Source organism: Vipera ursinii (genome assembly GCF_947247035.1).
Source record: "Vipera ursinii genome assembly, chromosome: 3".
Lineage (NCBI taxonomy): Eukaryota > Metazoa > Chordata > Lepidosauria > Squamata > Viperidae > Vipera > Vipera ursinii.
In genome coordinates this window covers 208,866,555-208,873,827 of record NC_139516.1, presented here as the reverse complement: position 1 = coordinate 208,873,827, position 7,273 = coordinate 208,866,555, and positions in this window count along the sequence as shown.

Genomic DNA, 7,273 nt, shown 5'->3' with positions numbered 1-7,273 from the left:
GGGAGGACATCTCAAATGCATCTTTGAGTGGTGCCAACTCCTCTGGTGTCATCCCATCCCTCTTCTCTCTGGGTAGGCAACTCAGAGAAGAATACATGGAATGGAATAGAATAGAATAGAATAGAATAGAATAGAATAGAATAGAATAGAATAGAATAGAATAGAATAGAATAGAATAGAATAGAATAGAATAGAATAGAATAGAATAGAATAGAATAGAATAGAATAGAAAAGAAAATATGGAATGGAATGGAATAGAAAATATGGAATAGAATAGAATAGAATAGAATAGAATAGAATAGAATAGAATAGAATAGAATAGAATAGAATAGAATAGAATAGAATAGAATAGAATAGAATAGAATAGAATAGAATAGAAAATATGGAATGGAATAGAAAATATGGAATAGAATAGAATAGAATAGAATAGAATAGAATAGAATAGAATAGAATAGAATAGAATAGAATAGAATAGAATAGAATAGAATAGAATAGAATAGAACAGAAAATATGGAATGGAATGGAATGGAATAGAATAGAATAGAATAGAATAGAATAGAATAGAATAGAATAGAATAGAATAGAATAGAATAGAATAGAATAGAATAGAATAGAATAGAATAGAATAGAATAGAATAGAATAGAATAGAATAGAATAGAATAGAATAGAATATGGAATGGAATAGAATATGGAATGGAATAGAATAGAATAGAATAGAATAGAATAGAATAGAATAGAATAGAATAGAATAGAATAGAATAGAATAGAATAGAATAGAATAGAATAGAATAGAATAGAATAGAAAATATGGAATAGAATAGAATAGAATAGAATAGAATAGAATAGAATAGAATAGAATAGAATAGAATAGAATAGAATAGAATAGAATAGAATAGAATAGAATAGAATAGAATAGAACTGGAAGGGATCTTGAAGGTCTTCTAGTCCAAACCCCTGCTCAAGCTGGAGACTTTGTACCATTCCTGACAAATGGTTGCCTAGTTCTAGGTTGCTTCTATCCTTGATCAGTTTCCATCTGCTGCTTCTTGTCCTGCCTTCAGGTGCTTTGGAGAATAGGTTGTCTTCAAGGTCCCAACTCTATGATTCTCTTATTCTATTATTCTGGAGGCAGGTTGTTCCACTGGCTAATTGTTCTAATGGTCAGGAAATTTCTCTTTAGTTCCAGGTTAGTTTCCATTTGTTGCTTCTTGTCCTGCCTTCGGGCGCTTTGGAGAATAGCTTGACTCCCTCTTCTTTGGGGCAACCCCTGAGATACTGGAACGCTGCTATCATGTCCCCCCTTGTCCTTCTCTTCATTAAACTAGACATACCCAATTCCAGCGTCCGTTCCTTCCATGTTTTAGCTTCCAGTCCCCTGATCGTCTTTTTTCCTCTTCTCTGCACTCTTTCCAGAGTCTCAACACCTTTTTTATAATACGGTGACCAAAATTGGATGCAGCATTCTTAAGAACCAGTCAACAGCCCAACCCAGGTTGCAATCCAGCTGGACTTTCTGAAGTTGACATTATGAAACAGCCAGAAGCAGAGGGGAAAGCAAGGCAAGTGCAGAACTGCTCCGAGGCTATAAATATAAATATTTTTTTTTCACCCATCTCAGAAAGAGCTGCTGATAAATAATAAGGCCGCACTCCATTTGTCTGTTGTCAAATAAATTACACCAGAGGAATTCGGTTTCATTGCCTAGCTTCTGCTGATAAATAATAACATTTTCCCTTTTTTAACGAGGGAGTAAATTTTTGCTTAGCGTGGCTTTTGTGTTTTACTCCACGCCGGAGAACCGTCGATAGGAGCGGTTGGTGCAAAGGAAGCCAACAGAGGGCGCCAGCTGCATTCACAAGCTTTGCTAGCGGTAGTCAAAAGTGGGTTTTCCAAAAATGGTGAACCCACCAGAGGGAATGTCATAAATAAGGAACTGCCTGTAAAGACACGCAAAGGCAGACACACAATCACCTTCCCTTTGTTTTTGAGAAATAGTTCCCAGATTTTACCCTTTCTTCGAGGATGCTTAGTAAACCTGTTGGTTCATTTTGGCACAGCTGGATGGGATCATAGTTCACTCAACTACTCCAACTTGCTGGGTCCATGGGATACGCAGAACCATAAGTCACGGCACGGGCTGAGTTTACATAGTGGACTAACAGCAATAGCACGTAGACTTATATACCGCTTCACAGTGCTTTACAGCCCTTTCTAAGCGGTTTACAGAGTCAGCATCTTGCCCCCCAAACAATCCGGGTCCTCATTTTACCAACCTCGGAAGGATGAAAGGCTGGGTCAATCTTGAACCAGTGAAAATTGAATTGCTGGCCGTTGGCAAAATGAGCCTGTAATACAGCATTCTAACCACTGCACCACTATGGCTAGAATAGAATAGAATAGAATAGAATAGAATAGAATAGAATAGAATAGAATAGAATAGAATAGAATAGAATAGAATAGAATGGAATGGAATGGAATGGAATGGAATGGAATGGAATGGAATGGAATGGAATGGAATGGAATAGAATAGAATAGAATAGAATAGAATAGAATAGAATAGAATAGAATAGAATAGAATAGAATAGAATAGAATAGAATAGAATAGAATAGAATAGAATAGAACAGAAAATATGGAATGGAATGGAATGGAATGGAATGGAATAGAATAGAATAGAATAGAATAGAATAGAATAGAATAGAATAGAATAGAATAGAATAGAATAGAATAGAATAGAATAGAATAGAATAGAAAATATGGAATGGAATGGAATAGAATAGAATAGAATAGAATAGAATAGAATAGAATAGAATAGAATAGAATAGAATAGAATAGAATAGAATAGAATAGAATAGAACAGAAAATATGGAATGCAATGGAATGGAATGGAATAGAAAATATGGAATAGAATAGAATAGAATAGAATAGAATAGAATAGAATAGAATAGAATAGAATAGAATAGAATAGAATAGAATAGAATAGGATAGAATAGAATAGAATAGAAAATATGGAATGGAATGGAATAGAATAGAATAGAATAGAATAGAATAGAATAGAATAGAATAGAATAGAATAGAATAGAATAGAATAGAATAGAATAGAATAGAATAGAATAGAATAGAATAGAATAGAATAGAATAGAAAATATGGAATGGAATGGAATGGAATAGAATAGAATAGAATAGAATAGAATAGAATAGAATAGAATAGAATAGAATAGAATAGAATAGAATAGAATAGAATAGAATAGAACAGAAAATATGGAATACAATGGAATGGAATGGAATAGAAAATATGGAATAGAATAGAATAGAATAGAATAGAATAGAATAGAATAGAATAGAATAGAATAGAATAGAATAGAATAGAATAGAATAGAAAATATGGAATGGAATGGAATAGAATAGAATAGAATAGAATAGAATAGAATAGAATAGAATAGAATAGAATAGAATAGAATAGAATAGAATAGAATAGAATAGAATAGAAAATATGGAATGGAATGGAATGGAATGGAATAATAGAATAGAATAGAATAGAATAGAATAGAATAGAATAGAATAGAATAGAATAGAATAGAATAGAATAGAATAGAATAGAATAGAATAGAATAGAATAGAATAGAATAGAATAGAATAGAATAGAATAGAATAGAACTGGAAGGGATCTTGAAGGTCTTCTAGTCCAAACCCCTGCTCAAGCTGGAGACTTTGTACCATTCCTGACAAATGGTTGCCTAGTTCTAGGTTGCTTCTATCCTTGATCAGTTTCCATCTGCTGCTTCTTGTCCTGCCTTCAGGTGCTTTGGAGAATAGGTTGTCTTCAAGGTCCCAACTCTATGATTCTCTTATTCTATTATTCTGGAGGCAGGTTGTTCCACTGGCTAATTGTTCTAATGGTCAGGAAATTTCTCTTTAGTTCCAGGTTAGTTTCCATTTGTTGCTTCTTGTCCTGCCTTCGGGCGCTTTGGAGAATAGCTTGACTCCCTCTTCTTTGGGGCAACCCCTGAGATACTGGAACGCTGCTATCATGTCCCCCCTTGTCCTTCTCTTCATTAAACTAGACATACCCAATTCCAGCGTCCGTTCCTTCCATGTTTTAGCTTCCAGTCCCCTGATCGTCTTTTTTCCTCTTCTCTGCACTCTTTCCAGAGTCTCAACACCTTTTTTATAATACGGTGACCAAAATTGGATGCAGCATTCTTAAGAACCAGTCAACAGCCCAACCCAGGTTGCAATCCAGCTGGACTTTCTGAAGTTGACATTATGAAACAGCCAGAAGCAGAGGGGAAGGCAAGGCAAGTGCAGAACTGCTCCGAGGCTATAAATATAAATATTTTTTTTTCACCCATCTCAGAAAGAGCTGCTGATAAATAATAAGGCCGCACTCCATTTGTCTGTTGTCAAATAAATTACACCAGAGGAATTCGGTTTCATTGCCTAGCTTCTGCTGATAAATAATAACATTTTCCCTTTTTAACGAGGGAGTAAATTTTTGCTTAGCGTGGCTTTTGTGTTTTACTCCACGCCGGAGAACCGTCGATTGGAGCGGTTGGTGCAAAGGAAGCCAACAGAGGGCGCCAGCTGCATTCACAAGCTTTGCTAGCGGTAGTCAAAAGTGGGTTTTCCAAAAATGGTGAACCCACCAGAGGGAATGTCATAAATAAGGAACTGCCTGTAAAGACACGCAAAGGCAGACACACAATCACCTTCCCTTTGTTTTTGAGAAATAGTTCCCAGATTTTACCCTTTCTTCGAGGACGCTTAGTAAACCTGTTGGTTCATTTTGGCACAGCTGGATGGGATCATAGTTCACTCAACTACTCCAACTTGCTGGGTCCATGGGATACGCAGAACCATAAGTCACGGCACGGGCTGAGTTTACATAGTGAACTAACAGCAATAGCACGTAGACTTATATACCGCTTCACAGTGCTTTACAGCCCTTTCTAAGCGGTTTACAGAGTCAGCATCTTGCCCCCCAAACAATCCGGGTCCTCATTTTACCAACCTCGGAAGGATGAAAGGCTGGGTCAATCTTGAACCAGTGAAAATTGAATTGCTGGCCGTTGGCAAAATGAGCCTGTAATACAGCATTCTAACCACTGCACCACTATGGCTAGAATAGAATAGAATAGAATAGAATAGAATAGAATAGAATGGAATGGAATGGAATGGAATGGAATGGAATGGAATGGAATGGAATGGAATAGAATAGAATAGAATAGAATAGAATAGAATAGAATAGAATAGAATAGAATAGAATAGAATAGAATAGAATAGAATAGAATAGAATAGAATAGAATAGAATAGAATAGAATAGAATAGAACAGAAAATATGGAATGGAATGGAATGGAATGGAATAGAATAGAATAGAATAGAATAGAATAGAATAGAATAGAATAGAATAGAATAGAATAGAATAGAATAGAATAGAATAGAATAGAATAGAATAGAATAGAATAGAAAATATGGAATGGAATGGAATAGAATAGAATAGAATAGAATAGAATAGAATAGAATAGAATAGAATAGAATAGAATAGAATAGAATAGAATAGAATAGAATAGAATGGAATGGAATGGAATGGAATGGAATGGAATGGAATGGAATGGAATGGAATAGAATAGAATAGAATAGAATAGAATAGAATAGAATAGAATAGAATAGAATAGAATAGAATAGAATAGAATAGAATAGAATAGAATAGAATAGAACAGAAAATATGGAATGGAATGGAATGGAATGGAATGGAATAGAATAGAATAGAATAGAATAGAATAGAATAGAATAGAATAGAATAGAATAGAATAGAATAGAATAGAATAGAATAGAATAGAATAGAATAGAATAGAATAGAATAGAATAGAATAGAATAGAATAGAATAGAAAATATGGAATGGAATGGAATAGAATAGAATAGAATAGAATAGAATAGAATAGAATAGAATAGAATAGAATAGAATAGAATAGAATAGAATAGAATAGAATAGAATAGAATAGAATAGAATAGAACAGAAAATATGGAATGCAATGGAATGGAATGGAATAGAAAATATGGAATAGAATAGAATAGAATAGAATAGAATAGAATAGAATAGAATAGAATAGAATAGAATAGAATAGAATAGAATAGGATAGAATAGAATAGAATAGAAAATATGGAATGGAATGGAATAGAATAGAATAGAATAGAATAGAATAGAATAGAATAGAATAGAATAGAATAGAATAGAATAGAATAGAATAGAATAGAATAGAATAGAATAGAATAGAATAGAATAGAAAATATGGAATGGAATGGAATGGAATAGAATAGAATAGAATAGAATAGAATAGAATAGAATAGAATAGAATAGAATAGAATAGAATAGAATAGAATAGAATAGAATAGAATAGAATAGAATAGAACAGAAAATATGGAATACAATGGAATGGAATGGAATAGAAAATATGGAATAGAATAGAATAGAATAGAATAGAATAGAATAGAATAGAATAGAATAGAATAGAATAGAATAGAATAGAATAGAAAATATGGAATGGAATGGAATAGAATAGAATAGAATAGAATAGAATAGAATAGAATAGAATAGAATAGAATAGAATAGAATAGAATAGAATAGAATAGAATAGAAAATATGGAATGGAATGGAATGGAATGGAATAATAGAATAGAATAGAATAGAATAGAATAGAATAGAATAGAATAGAATAGAATAGAATAGAATAGAATAGAATAGAATAGAATAGAATAGAATAGAATAGAATAGAATAGAATAGAACTGGAAGGGATCTTGAAGGTCTTCTAGTCCAAACCCCTGCTCAAGCTGGAGACTTTGTACCATTCCTGACAAATGGTTGCCTAGTTCTAGGTTGCTTCTATCCTTGATCAGTTTCCATCTGCTGCTTCTTGTCCTGCCTTCAGGTGCTTTGGAGAATAGGTTGTCTTCAAGGTCCCAACTCTATGATTCTCTTATTCTATTATTCTGGAGGCAGGTTGTTCCACTGGCTAATTGTTCTAATGGTCAGGAAATTTCTCTTTAGTTCCAGGTTAGTTTCCATTTGTTGCTTCTTGTCCTGCCTTCGGGCGCTTTGGAGAATAGCTTGACTCCCTCTTCTTTGGGGCAACCCCTGAGATACTGGAACGCTGCTATCATGTCCCCCCTTGTCCTTCTCTTCATTAAACTAGACATACCCAATTCCAGCGTCCGTTCCTTCCATGTTTTAGCTTCCAGTCCCCTGATCGTCTTTTTTCCTCTTCTCTGCACTC